This window comes from Bos javanicus, chromosome 29 (assembly GCF_032452875.1).
Source record: "Bos javanicus breed banteng chromosome 29, ARS-OSU_banteng_1.0, whole genome shotgun sequence".
Taxonomy (NCBI): domain Eukaryota; kingdom Metazoa; phylum Chordata; class Mammalia; order Artiodactyla; family Bovidae; genus Bos; species Bos javanicus.
This window is the reverse complement of record NC_083896.1, coordinates 8,614,836-8,630,311: the sequence shown is the minus strand read 5'-3', so window position 1 is coordinate 8,630,311 and position 15,476 is coordinate 8,614,836. Positions and strand designations below refer to the sequence as shown.

Genomic DNA, 15,476 nt, shown 5'->3' with positions numbered 1-15,476 from the left:
TCTGTCCTTCACTCTCTCCTGGAGTTTGCTCAGATTCATGTCCAGGGAATCAGTGATGCTATCCGACTATCTCATTCTCTGCTGCCTCTTTCTCCTTTGTATCTCAAAAGATATAAACCACCAAAACTCACTCAAAAAGAACAGGTTCTATGCAGGATACAGGATGCTCGGGACTGGTGCACTGGGACGACCCAGAGGGATGGTATGGGGAGGGAGGTGGGAGCGGGGATCAGGATGGGGAACATGTATACACCCGTGGCAGATTCATGTTGATGTATGGCAAAACCAATACAATATTGTAAAGTAATTAGCCTCCAGTTAAATAAATTTATATTAAAAAAAAAGATATAAACTGATCAGCCCTTTATTTATTGAAGAAATTGGATTTGTAATTTAAAACCTTTTCCCAAAGAAAATTCCATGCCTGGGTAACTTCCCTGGTGAGTTTCAATAAATATTTATTTATTTATTTTTTAAATTTTATTTTATTTTTAGACTTTACAATATTGTATTGGTTCTGCCATATATCGAAATGAATCTGCCACAGGTATACATGTGTTCCCCATCCTGAACCCTCCTCCCTCCTCCCTCCCCATACCATCTCTCTGGGTTGTCCCAGTGCACCAGCCCCAAGCATCCAGTATCGTGCATCGAACCTGGACTGGCGACTCGTTTCATATATGATATTATACGTATTTCAATGCCATTCTCCCAAATCATCTCACCCTCTCCCTCTCCCACAGAGTCCAAAAGACTGTTCTATACATCAGTGTCTCTTTTGCTGTCTCGTATACAGGGTTATTGTTACCATCTTTCTAAATTCCATATATATGCGTTAGTATACTGTATTGGTGTTTTTCTTTCTGGCTTACTTCACTCTGTATAATAGGCTCCAGTTTCATCCACCTCATTAGAACGGATTCAAATGTATTCTTTTTAATGGCTGAGTAATACTCCATTGTGTATATGTACCTCAGCTTTCTTATCCATTCATCTGCTGATGGGCATCTAGGTTGCTTCCATGTCCTGGCTATTATAAACAGTGCTGCGATGAACACTGGGGTACACGTGTCTCTTTCAATTCTGGTTTCCTCAGTGTGTATGCCCAGCAGTGGGATTGCTGGGTCATAAGGCAGTTCTATTTCCAGTTTTTTAAGGAATCTCCACACTGTTCTCCATAGTGGCTGTACTAGTTTGCATTCCCACCAACAGTGTAAGAGGATTCCCTTTTCTCCACATCCTCTCCAGCATTTATTACTTGTAGACTTTTGGATCACAGCCATTCTGACTGGCGTGAAATGGTACCTCATAGTGGTTTTGATTTGCATTTCTCTGATAATTAGTGATGTTGAGCATCTTTTCCTGTGTTTGTTAGCCATCTGTATGTCTTCTTTGGAGAAATGTGTATTTAGTTCTTTGGCCCATTTTTTGATTGGGTCGTTTATTTTTCTGGAATTGAGCTGTAGGAGTTGCTTGTATATTTTTGAGATTAGTTGTTTGTCAGTTGCTTCATTTACTATAATTTTCTCCCATTCTGAAGGCTGTCTTTTCACCTTGCTTATAGTTTCCTTTGTTGTGCAGAAGCTTTTAATTTTAATTAGGTCCCATTTGTTTATTTTTGCTTTTATTTCCAATATTCTGGGAGGTGGGTCATAGAGGATCCTGCTGTGATGTGTGTCTGAGTGTTTTGCCTATGTTCTCCTCTAAGAGTTTTATAGTTTCTGGTCTTCCATTTAGATCTTTAATCCATTTTGAGTTTATTTTTGTGTATGGTGTTAGAAAGTGTTCTAGTTTCATTCTTTTACAAGTGGTTGACCAGTTTTCCCAGCACCACTTGTTAAAGAGATTGTCTTTAATCCTTTGTATATTCTTGCCTCCTTTGTCAAAGATAAGGTGTCCATATGTGCGTGGATTTATCTCTGGGCTTTCTATTTTGTTCCATTGATCTATATTTCTGTCTTTGTGCCAGTACCATACTGTCTTGATGACTGTGGCTTTGTAGTAGAGCCTGAAGTCAGGCAGGTTGATTCCTCCAGTTCCATTCTTCTTTCTCAAGATAGCTTTGGCTATTCCAGGTTTTTTATATTTCCATACAAATTGTGAAATTATTTGTTCTAGCTCTGTGAAGAGTACCGTTGGTAGCTTGATAGGGATTGCACTGAATCTGTAAATTGCTTTGGGTAGTATACTCATTTTCACTATATTGATTCTTCCAATCCATGAACATGGTATATTTCTCCATCTATTAGGGTCCTCTTTGATTTCTTTCACCAGTGTTTTATAGTTTTCTATATATAGGTCTTTAGTTTCTTTAGGTAGATATATTCCGAAGTATTTTATTCTTTTTGTTGCAATGGTGAATGGAATTGTTTCCTTAATTTCTCTTTCTGTTTTCTCATTATTAGTGTATAGGAATGCAAGGGATTTCTGTGTGTTGATTTTATATCCTGCAACTTTATTATAGTCATTGATTAGTTCTAGTAATTTTCTGGTGGAGTCTTTAGGGTTTTCTATGTAGAGGATCATGTCATCTGCAAATAGTGAGAGTTTTACTTCTTCTTTTCCAATTTGGATTCCTTTTATTTCTTTTTCTGCTCTGATTGCTGTGGCCAAAACTTCCAAAACTATGTTGAATAGTAGTGGTGAAAGTGGGCACCCTTGTCTTGTTCCTGACTTTAGAGGAAATGCTTTCAATTTTTCACCATTGAGGATAATGTTTGCTGTGGGTTTGTCATATATAGCTTTTATTATGTTGAGGTATGTTCCTTCTATTTCTGCTTTCTGGAGAGTTTTCATCATAAATGGATGTTGAATTTTGTCAAAGGCTTTCTCTGCATCTATTGAGATAATCATATGGTTTTTATTTTTCAATTTTTTAATGTGGTGTATTACATTGTTTGATTTGTGGATATTGAAGAATCCTTGCATCCCTGGGATAAAGCCCACTTGGTCATGGTGTATGATCTTTTTAATATGTTGTTGGATTCTGATTGCTAGAAGTTTGTTAAGGATTTTTGCATCTATGTTCATCAGTGATATTGGCCTGTAGTTTTCTTTTTTTGTGGCATTTTTGTCAGGTTTTGGTATTAGGGTGATGGTGGCCTCATAGAATGAGTTTGGAAGTTTACCTTCCTCTGCAATTTTCTGGAAGAGTTTGAGTAGGATAGGTGTTAGCTCTTCTCTAAATTTTTGGTAGAATTCAGCTGTGAAGCCGTCTGGTCCTGGGCTTTTGTTTGCTGGAAGATTTTTGATTACAGTTTCAATTTCCGTGCTTGTGATGGGTCTTTTAAGATTTTCTATTTCTTCCTGGTCAGTTTTGGAAAGTTGTACTTTTCTAAGAATTTGTCCATTTCTTCCACGTTGTCCATTTTATTGGCATATAATTGTTGATAGTAGTCTCTTATGATCCTTTGTCTTTCTGTGTTGTCTGTTGTGATCTCTCCATTTTCATTTCTAATTTTATTGATTTGATTTTTCTCCCTTTGTTTCTTGATGAGTCTGGCTAATGGTTTGTCAATTTTATTTATCCTTTCAAAGAACCAGCTTTTGGCTTTGTTGATTTTTGCTATGGTCTCTTTTGTTTCTTTTGCATTTATTTCTGCCCTAATTTTTAAGATTTCTTTCCTTCTACTCACCCTGGGGTTCTTCATTTCTTCCTTTTCTAGTTGCTTTAGGTGTAGAGTTAGGTTATTTATTTGACTTTTTTCTTGTTTCTTGAGTATGCCTGTATTGCTATGAACTTTCCCCTTAGGACTGCTTTTAAAGTGTCCCACAGGTTTTGGGTTGTTGTGTTTTCATTTTCATTCGTTTCTATGCAAATTTTGATTTCTTTTTTGATTTCTTCTGCGATTTCTTGGTTATTCAGCAATGTGTTGTTCAGCCTCCATATATTGGAATTTTTAATAGTTTTTCTCCTGTTATTGGGATCTAATCTTACAGCATTGTGATCAGAAAAGATGCTTGGAATGATTTCAATTTTTTTGAATTTACCAAGGTTAGATTTTTGGCCCAGGATGTGATCTATCCTGGAGAAGGTTCCATGTGCACTTGAGAAAAAGGTGAAATTCATTGTTTTGTGGTGAAATGTCCTATAGATATCAATTAGGTCTAACTGGTCTATTGTATCGTTTAAAGTTTGTGTTTCCTTGTTAATTTTCTGTTTAGTTGATCTATCTATAGGTGTGAGTGGGGTATTAAAGTCTCCCACTATTATTGTGTTATTTTTAATTTCTCCTTTCATACTTGTTAGCATTTGTCTTACATATTGCGGTGCTCCCATGTTGGGTGCATATATATATTTATAATTGTTATATCTTCTTCTTGGATTGATCCTTTGATCATTATGTAGTGACCGTCTTTGTCTCTTTTCACAGCCTTTGTTTTTAAGTCTATTTTGTCTGATATGAGTATTGCTATTCCTGCTTTCTTTTGGTCCCTATTTGCATGGAAAATCTTTTTCCAGCCCTTCACTTTCAGTCTGTATGTGTCCCCTGTTTTGAGGTGGGTCTCTTGTAGACAGCATATGTAGGGGTCTTGTTTTTGTATCCATTCAGCCAGGCTTTGTCTTTTGGTTGGGGCATTCAACCCATTTACGTTTAAGGTAATTATTGATAAGTATAATCCCGTTACTATTTACTTTATTGTTTGGGGTTCAAATTTATACACCGTTTTTGTGTTTCCTGTCTAGAGAATATCCTTTAGTATTTGTTGGAGAGCTGGTTTGGTGGTGCTGAATTCTCTGAGCTTTTGCTTGTCTGTAAAACTTTTGATTTCTCCTTCATATTTGAATGAGATCCTTGCTGGGTACAATAATCTGGGCTGTAGGTTATTTTCTTTCATCGCTTTAAGTATATCTTGCCATTCCCTCCTGGCTTGAAGAGTTTCTATTGAAAGATCAGCTGTTATCCTTATGGTAATCCCCTTTTGTGTTATTTGTTGTTTTTCCCTTGCTGCTTTTAATATTTGTGTTTGATCTTTGTTAATTTGATTAATATGTGTCTTGGGGTGTTTCGCCTTGGGTTTATCCTGTTTGGGACTCTCTGGGTTTCTTGGACTTGAGTGATTATTTCCTTCCCCATTTTAGGGAAGTTTTCAACTGTTATCTCCTCAAGTATTTTCTCATGGTCTTTGTTTTTGTTTTCTTTTTCTGGGACCCCTATGATTCGAATGTTGTAGTGTTTAATATTGTCCTGGAAGTCTCTGAGATTGTCCTCATTTCTTTTAATTCGTTTTTCTTTTTTCCTCTTTGATTCATTTATTTCTACCATTGTATCTTCTAATTCACTAATCCTATCTTCTGCCTCTGTTATTCTACTATTTGTTGCCTCCAAAGTGTTTTTGATCTCATTTATTGCATTATTCATTATATATTGACTCTTTTTTATTTCTTCTAGGTCCTTGTTAAACCTTTCTTGCATCTTCTCAATCGTTGTCTCCAGGCTATTAATCTGTGATTCCATTTTGATTTCAAGATTTTGGATCAATTTCACTATCATTATTCGGAATTCTTTATCAGGTAGATTCCCTATCTCTTCCTCTTTTGTTTGGTTTGGTGGGCATTTATCCTGTTCCTTTACCTGCTGGGTATTCCTCTGTTTCTTCATCTTGTTTAAATTGCTGAGTTTGGGGTGTCCTTTCTGTATTCTGGCAGTTTGTGGATTTCTCTTTATTGTGGCGTTTCCTCGCTATGTGTGGGTTTGTACAGGTGGCTTGTCAAGGTTTCTTGGTTAGGGAAGCTTGTGTCGGTGTTCTGGTGGATGGAGCTGTATTTCTTCTCTCTGGAGTGCAATGAAATGTCCAGTAATGAGTTATGAGATGTCTATGTTTTGGGGTGACTTTGGGCAGCCTGTATCTTGGAGCGCAGGGCTGTATTCCTGTGTTGCTGGAGAATTTTCTTGGTATGTCTTGCCCTGGAACTTGTTGGCCCTTGTGTGGTGCTTGGTTTCAGTGTAGGTATGGAGGCGTTTGATGAGCTTCTGTCAATTTATGTTACCTGGAGTCAGGAGTTCCCTGGAGTTAGGGTTTGGACGTAAGCCTCCCGCTTCCAGTTATCGGTCTTATTTTTACAGTAGTTTCAAAACTTCTCCTTCTGAACAGCACCATTGATAAAACATCTACGTTAAAGATGAAAAGTTTCTCCACTGTGAGGGCCACCCAGAGAGGTTCACAGTGTTATATGGAGAAGAGAAGAGGGAGGAGGGAGTTAGAGCTGACCCGAATGAGATGAGGTGGAATCAATAGAGGAGAGAGTGGGCTAGCCAGTAATCACTTCCTTATGTGCACTCCACAATTGGACCATTCAGGATGTTCACCAAATTATACAGAGAAGAGAAGAAGGAGGAAGGAGACAGAGGTGGCCAGGAGGATAAAAGGGGGAATGAAAAGGAGGGAGACAGATCCAGCCAGTAATCAGTTCCCTAAGTGTTCTTCACTGTCTGGAACACACAGAAATTCACAGAGTTGCATATAATAGAGAGGGGTTAGGGAGGAGACACAGGTGACCTGGTGGAGAAAAAGGAGAGTCCAAAGAGGGAGAGAGCAGTTAAGCCAGTAATCTCGCTCCCTAGTGAAAAATGGGTACTGAAGATTGGGTTCTTAAAGGTACAAAATTGGTAACAAGTACATAAAAGCAAAAATTAAAAATCTAGAGTAGAGTTTGGAATTTCAAAAATACAATGTTAAAAAAAGAAGAAGGAAAAGAAAGAGAGAAAAAAAAAGTCGCAAAAATTATAAAGAAAATATAGGTACAAAATTGATAACAAATACCAAAAAGCAAAAGTTAAAAATCTAGAGTCTGGAATTTCAAAAATACAATGTTAAAAAAAAAAAAGAAGAAGAAAAAGAAAGAGAAAAAGCAAACAAAAACAAACCAAGTTGCAAAAATTATAAAGAAAATATAGGTACAAAATTGATGACAAATACCAAAAAGCATAAATTAAAAATCTACAGTAGAGTTTGGAATTTCAGATATACAATGTTATATAAAAGAAAAAGAGAAAGAAAGAGAGAGAGAGAGAAAAAAAGTCACAAAAATTATAAAAAAAAATATATATATATAGGTATAAAATTGATAACAAATACCAAAAAGCTAAAATTAAAAATCTAGAGTAGAGTTTGGAATTTCAAAAATACAATGTTAAAGAAAAGAAGAAAAAAAAGCAAGGTCACAAAAATTATAAAAAATATATATATGAAGTTTGCTTTAAAAAAAAAAAGGGTCTTTTTTTTTTTTGCAAAGTAATAGTAGGTTATAAAAGTGAAAATTAAAGGAATAATAGAGGACTTAAAATTTTTTTAAAAATTTAAATAAAAAAAAAAAGAATGATCATAAAAGTAGTAAAAATATATCTAGGACTTTCTCTGGTTTTGTTTTGGGTGTTGTGGGTTCAGTTCATTTTCGGCTCGTTCCTTGGTCCGACTTATATTTCTCAAGATCTATAGGCCCCTTCCTATGTATTCAGTTCTAACCACAGGGTTTTAATCTATTGCCTGTAGCTTCCAAGGCGGTTCCCTCTGTTATAGCTTCTTCTGTTTGCTGGTCTCTTTAGTGTCTGGTTTCCGCCCTGACACAAAGGGGACGGTGGTGGACACTTTTTTTTTTTTTTTTTAGGCTCACTTGTTCAGTCGCGCTGTGGGGAGGGAGGGACGCTGCAAACAAATAACACTGGCGTGTGCTCGCAGTGCCTCAGCCACACTGGGCCTGCCCCCACACACAGTGCGTGTAGCCTCCCTGCCCATACTGTTCAGGCTGTAGGTTGCTCCAGGAACCATCTGTGGCCGGCCCTGGGCTTCCTGCACCTCCCAGGTCCAAGCCGCTCAGGTTCAGGCACTCGGATAGTCCTCAGAGGCGCAGACTCGGTTGGGCCAGCGTTTTGTGCCCTTCCCAGGTCCGAGCAGCTCAGGTGATGAGGTGTTTGGTGAGCGCGATTGCTGCGACTTATCGCCTCCCCTCTGCTCCGTTATCTAGGTGTACAACTGGCGCACCTTCTCAGGCGGATGTTGACCGTCCAGACCCCCAAGAAGTTTTAGTTAGCAAAGAAGCCTGCTTATAGTTTTATAGATAATGTCTCTTTGGAGCTGCCATTTCCCCCTTCTGGCTCTGGCTGCCTGTCAGCAGAGGGGGACGGTCTGCAGCCAGCTATCTCTGTACAGTCTGTTGTTCCGTGCGCGGGCCTGGTGGTGTCTTAGGTTAGGGCTGGCTTTTTGCGTGGTAGATATCCCACAGTCTGATTTGCTAGCCCAAATTATTTCGCTCAGATAGCGCTGGGGGTATTCAGGCCAGATCCTTATTCTAAGGGATGCAGCCTGCGCCGTGCCTCCCTGCCCAGCCCCTGCTTGCTAATGGCGGATGCAGGCATCTGCGCTGCTTCTCCGCTGGGAGAGTTACAGTAAGGCTCCTAATCTGCAGGTTTTAATTGTTTATTTATTTTTCATCCCTGTTATGTTGCCCTCTGTGCTTGGCACAGATTCGGCAGCGAGAAGGTTTCCTGGTGTTTGGAAACTTCTCTCTTTTTAAGACTCCCTTTCCGGGAGGGCACTCCGTCCCTCCCTCTTTTGTCTCTTTTTTTGTCTTATATATTTTTTCCTACCTCCTTTCGAAGACATGGGTTGCTTTTCTGGGTGCCTGATGTCCTCTGCCGGCATTCAGAAGTTTTGTGGAATTTACTCTGCGTTTATATGTTCTTTTGATGAATTTGTGGGGGAGAAAGTGTTCTCTGCGTCCTACTCCTCTGCCATTTTAGCTCCTCCCCTCAATAAATATTTAAAGAAGACATGATACCAGTTCTACTCATTCCACTCAAACTGCATCAGAAGGTTGAAGAGAAGCAGTCACTTCAGGATCCATTCTCTGAGGCCAGCATAATTTTGATACCAAAGCAAGACAAAGACACTACAAGAAAACTGAAACGATGGACTCAGAATTCTCTTGAATTTAGACACAGTATTCTTAACAAAAGTTTAGCAGATCAGTCCAATAATACCATGTTCAAGTGAGGTTTAGCCTAGGAATTCAAATTTAGCTTAACATTCAGAAGTCAATTAATGTAATGGACTTACCAACATACTTAGAAAAGTCATCTTAACAGAGTCAGAATAAACTTTTGACAAAAAGTTCTCATAAAACTAGATCAGTGGTTTTCGGTCAGCAGGAGTGATTTCATACCCCGGGAGTGATTGTTATTGGCAAGATACAGAGATAGTATCGATTCTCAGGACTGAGCGCCGCTGGCACTCATCAGTTTGAATCCTGGTTTACCACCTTCTAGTTTTTTCTCAGTTTCCTCCTCTGTCAAATGGAATAATCAATACATTTTTTTTGTGATTATTATGAAGATTAATTAATGTCATCCAAGAGGAATAAGAAGCCCTTAAACCTAACATTTCTTTACTGTGATAATTACTCTAATAAATGAGAAAAAAATACATAATTCATAGAAATATATGTTTGCACAGAGAGTTTAAGAGTTAGTGTATCTATATCTATATATATTATGATAAAATCGGTAAGTAATTACCATTATGGCTTAGGTCTGGCCTGGGAGAGTGTGACATCACCACATCAATCATAGAAACATTTTAAAATTATAGACATTGTTCCAAAGAGGAAATAATATTTGGGTTATTAACATTACATAGTCATTTTCATCGGAGAAGGCAATCGCACCCCACTCCAGTACTCTTGCCTGGAAAACCCCATGGACGGAGGAGCCTGGTAGGCTGCAGTCCATGGGATCACTGAGAGTCGGACAAGACTGAGCGACTTCACGTTCACTTTTCACTTTCATGCATTGGAGAAGGAAATGGCAACCCACTCCAGTGTTCTTGCCTGGAGAATCCCAGGGATGGGGGAGCCTGGTGGGCTGCCTTCTATGGGGTCACACAGACTCGGACACCACTGAAGTGACTAAGCAGCAGCAGTAGCAGTATAGTCATTTTCATAATATGAGATTAGTTTCCCAGAATGCTTTGTGTGAAAGCTGATTTGAAGATAGGTTCTGGGACCCAACCTGCCATAGTCACCTTGTTTACTTGAACCTAGTTATTCACTTTTCCAGTTCTGTCTTCTTTTACTAAATCCAGACTGTGCAAGTCATTATTAATAAAGTCTGGAAACACAGCTGTCCTTAACATGGCTACAGAGTATATGTAGATCTGCATTGGGAAGTGACCCTCCTACCTAGCAAGGAAGAAGACAGAAGAAATGCTTAATTTATTTTTGTCCTTCTCTCTGCTTTCCTTAGATAAGCCAAGAATTATTTTTTGAGGGCGTGTGTGTGTGTGTGTGTGTGTGTGTGTGTGTGTGTGTAGAGCATGAATTTAAAGGGAAGTTATGAATGAAGTTTGCCAATAAAGGTTCGTCTAGTCAAGGCTATGGTTTTTCCTGTGGTCATGTATGGATGTGAGAGTTGGACTGTGAAGAAGGCTGAGCACCGAAGAATTGATGCTTTTGAAGTGTGGTGTTGGAGAAGACTCCTGAGAGTCCCTTGGACTGCAAGGAGCTCCAACCAGTCCATTCTGAAGGAGATCAGTCCTGGGATTTCTTTGGAAGGACTGATGCTAAAGCTGAAACTCCAGTACTTTGGCCACCTCATGCGAAGAGTTGACTCATTGGAAAAGACTCTGATGCTGGGAGGGATTGGGGGCAAGAGGAGAAGGGGACTACAGAGGATGAGATGGCTGGATGGCATCACTGACTTGATGGACGTGAGTCTGAGTGAACTCCGGGAGTTGGTGATGGACAGGGAGGCCTGGTGTGCTGCGATTCATGGGGTCGCAAAGAGTCGGACACGACTGAGCGACTGATCTGATCTGATCTGATGAATGAAGTTTAACTTTTTTTTGCCTTTCAAATATTTAATATATGAGTTTACAGTTTTTGATTTCTTTTTATTTTTTTCACTAAAACAAACTTTTCATTGTCTGGAATTTTGTCTTCTATGTCTGTCTTTATAATTTCTTGCAGGAATAACCAGAATGCTTTGTATTTGATGAATAATACCTCCATAGTATCATGTTTATCTAATACCTTTATAAATGCTTTTCACATACCTTTTTGCATTTAACATACCAAAGCTACCTAGTTAAAAATAGGCATGATAGATTTTATTATACCATTTATAGATTATGAGAACAGCGTGGAAGGTTATGTGACTTTTAATCTCATATTGATGATATATAATAAGGTAATATTGAAACCTCAGGTTTTAACTGGGTTTATTAGTGCTTTTTCTAGGTTACTGTATCCTACCTGAAAGGTGTTGGTTGATGACTTTTTAGAATCTAGACTTTTTTAATGAATATTAAAAATAATCCTTAAATGTGGCAACAGTTGCAGTACAGAGCATGATTGTTTTCATTTATGGTCTTTTAATTAAGGTTAAATCTGGAAGTCTGGAATGTAATGGCAGTATTTAAAAAAATTTAGCACTGCTGTGACAGCTTTAGACAGTAGCATGGGATATTAACTCAATACACTTCTGTGTTAAATCATTTTATGTCACTTTGGTCAGGAAGGTAAGCATTAATTGTATTTCTAGGAGTTAAGTTATTCCAGTGTGTTGTATTTTAAAGTCAAAGGAAAAATAAATTACTTATTTATATTCAGTTAGCCAACAATTTAAGTTCTGAAAAAGCTTCTTTTAGTGCTTTACTAAATTTTGTAGCTCCTTGGTCATCTGTCAGTATTCTACTGGGTTTTTATGATATTTAAGTATTTTTTTTGTATTTTGATATTAAAAAATATGATCTAATGTAATCTAATTAATATTTGGTAGTTTTTAAAACAGAAGCAAAGAGCTATGACTTTTGTAGTGTGGCATTTATCATGTTCATTCTTATTGTGAGATACAAATTTAGTTACAAAGCTAAATATCACCTTTTAATCATCTATACAAAAACATTAAAATGTTTGTCACCCTTAAAGAAAATACAAAGGTAAAAAGTAAAAGTATACTAATTAAGGGCTTAAATACCTTAATTAAAAATAATGCATTATATGTTAAAAATTTTTTTGGAGGAAACGATGTAGATTTTGTATCATTTGTTAAATTTTATGACTGGCATGTGATAAAAAGGGGTCTATGATTCTTTTTTTACAAGTTAATCTTGTACCATTTAGTGATATTTTTTAGCAACTTTCATAAACATAGCATGATATTAAACTAACAATTAGTTGTATTGCTTATCAGAAATAATACATTGTTTGAGAAATTACATTTAGATGTATCCTACAATGTATGAGTTCTTGAATTTTTTGCATTCTGACATAAGATATGCTGTAATTGGTTCAGTAAAGTGAGCAGTACAGTGAAGAAATTGAAGAGATACAACTGGGTTTAATGTGTAGGAGAAAAATAGCTCATTTGGAATATGCTTTTAAGGTATGCCCTTTACACCTCTAATAGCAATTAGCAAGGTAGAGGATGAAATGTCCTGGCCTAACTTGTAAATATCATTTGATGAAAAATAATGGACTCTATTATTTTCATTTTGCTGAAACAGTTGCAGGTAAGGACTATTCATACTAAAACTTGACCTTGTACTTGTGAAGTATTTATTTAAAGAAAAATAGAAAAATAAAAGAGAAAGGAAAAAAATGAAAGGAAAATAAAAAGGCATTTACTTAAAAATGTACTTGGGCTACACAGACCTAAATTTTTCAGATCTGGCATTTATTATTTCACCTTTGCAATTATTTTGTTGTTGTTAGATGTTTATTATAAATAGACATTTAATCAGATCAGATCAGATCAGTCGCTCAGTCGTGTCCGACTCTTTGCGACCCCATGAATCGCAGCACGCCAGGACTCCCTGTCCATCACCAACTCCCGGAGTTCACTCAGACTCACGTCCATCAAGTCAGTGATGCCATCCAGCCATCTCATCCTCTGTCCTCCCCTTCTCCTCTTGCCCCCAATCCCTCCCAGCATCAGAGTCTTTTCCAATGAGTCAACTCTTCGCATGAAGTGGCCAAAGTACTGGAGTTTCAGCTTTAGCATCATTCCTTCCAAAGAAATCCCAGGACTGATCTCCTTCAGAATGGACTGGTTGGATCTCCTTGCAGTCCAAGGGACTCTCAAGAGTCTTCTCCCAACACCACAGTTCAAAAGCATCAATTCTTTGGTGCTCAGCCTTCTTCACAGTCCAACTCTCACATCCATACATGACCACAGGAAAAACCATAGCCTTGACTAGACTAAACTTTGTTGGCAAAGTAATGTCTCTGCTTTTGAATATGCTATCTAGGTTGGTCATAACTTTCCTTCCAAGGAGTAAGCATCTTTTAATTTCATGGCTGCAGTCATCATCTGCAGTGATTTTGGAGCCCAGAAAAGTAAAGTCTGACACTGTTTCCCCATCTATTTCCCATGAAGTGATGGGACCGGATGCCAATAGAGATATTTAAAAGATTTAATTCTATTCTGTAAAATCGGCACTTGTGACAGGATCTGGTTTATTGTATTTGTTAGTGATAAGTTGACTTTCTAGCCCTGAAACTATGGCAGCAACCTGGTGCAGGCCAAGAGAGAGACGAAAACAGGGCCGTGGACAAGGAATAGTGGTGTGGAGTCTGGAGACTTACATCCTGGGATCAGTGTTCACACCAGTTAGTGTTCATATCTTTTGACTCTGTGGACCCTGGTTGTTAGTCTGGGAATCCTGAGATCTTTTCAGTATTAATTCAGTACTGTATTTTGTTACTAAGAGAGACTTCCCAGCCATGGCTGTGTACTTACTGCTTGTATTATGATCTTGGTCAAACCGTTTTACTTCTGCCTTTATTTTCTCAGCTGGCATAATTGGCATCATAATAGCTCCGACTTCACAGAGCAATATTGTGAAAATTAAATATGATAGTACATATAAGACTTACTAGTGAGTAGGAAGGTCTCAATAATATTTGCTTTTATTATTGTCTTTGTTATTTCTGTGATTGAGTTTGATCATGTTTGTGAAGTCTTCTAAGCATGGAAAAATGTTATCTGTGCTTCCAGGAAAGGTGTATTTTTTGAAAACTTGTATTCTATGGAGGCACAGATTTCCTTAATTTTAGAACAAAATCTTTGTACTTTTATCTGGTCTTGTAACATTCTGATAGAGAATTCAACTATTTAGGTATCTAAAAATAATTCATTTCACTCCTCTTTTTCCTTCAAGGTATATAGAGTATTGATTAGATAAAGAAGAGTTGATGTCTATTTTTATGTGGTTTTAGTAGGTTTGAATTAGAAATGGAAATATAGTCATTGATAATACTATATGGTAGATTGTGCTGTTTTTCCTCCAGGGAGCGCAAAACATTTTAGAAGCGTCAACATATTATAGACATTTTTAATTGTCTCTCTTGCTGAGGAAGATGTAACAAGTGAGAATATTTGTTATATCTGAGGAACTTGCAAGTGCTAAAATATTTTTACTCCCTTGTTTTTTCTCTTTGCTATGGATATTATAATTGGAGAAGGCAATGGCACCCCACTCCAGTACTCTTGCCTGGAAAATCCCATGGACGGAGGAGCCTGTTAGGCTGCAGTCCATGGGGTCGCTGAGAGTCGAACACGACTGAGCGACTTCACTTTCACTTTTCACTTTCATGTATTGGAGAAGGAAATAGCAACCCACTCCAGTGTTGTTGCCTGGAGAATCCCAGGGACAGGGGAGCCTGGTGGGCTGCTGTCTACGGGGTTACACAGAGTCGGACATGACTGAAGTGACTTAGCATAGCATAGCATGGATATTATAAAAAGAAAAAAATGTAAAGTAATTTGTCCTGAAATTGTCAGGTAAATAAGATACAGGGGTTCTCTGCTAATGTGTAAGAAAGCAAGGAAAAGGTGAACTGTTGTGAGACACCAGAGTCACGTTTTAGACTGATCAGAGACATCGATTGTTCCTTAGTCTGCAACTGAAGTATAGGCTGCAATACAGGAAGACGTCATTCGTATTTCAAATTGAACAGTTTTTTAAGTTATACTCAAGTGATTTTATTCGTCTTGAGAGCTGTGGTTGACCCCTACCCTACCTCATCCCAGTCTCTCTTTTAAGTGAACACTGTTATGGTCACCTTCACTTTTTTCTTACACAGCAGAACTATAGTTACATTGAGTTTACTGCCTTTGATGTCTATAAATTGTGTAAACTTAGCTGGCATTGACTTTTAATTTTTTACATCTAGCTGATATAGGGAAGAAATATGTTAAATTTAGAAATACTCACTCTTATGAAACAAAAAGAAAAGAAAAACAGAGAAATAGTCAGTCTTTTTGTGGCTATGTGCCTTGTGGGATCTTAGTTCTGTGACCAAGGATTCAGCCCAGGCTGCAGTAGGGAAAGTGTTTGAGTCCTAACCACTGAACTTCCAGGGAAGTCCCAGAAATATTCACTCTTGAATAGAATATTCATGATTCAGCCTTTTTTGGAGTTCCGTTTATAAGAAAAGTTTTTTTTTTATCACTTCAAAGTTTTCCTTTCAAAACAAA

At 37.7% G+C, this 15,476-nt stretch overlaps 1 protein-coding gene across 2 annotated transcripts in view; it reads left to right on the top strand.

Moving 5' to 3' along the window:
- TMEM135 (transmembrane protein 135) overlaps nt 1–15,476 on the top strand; it is a 312,520-nt gene that overhangs the window by 107,617 nt on the left and 189,427 nt on the right. The window lies entirely within an intron of this gene.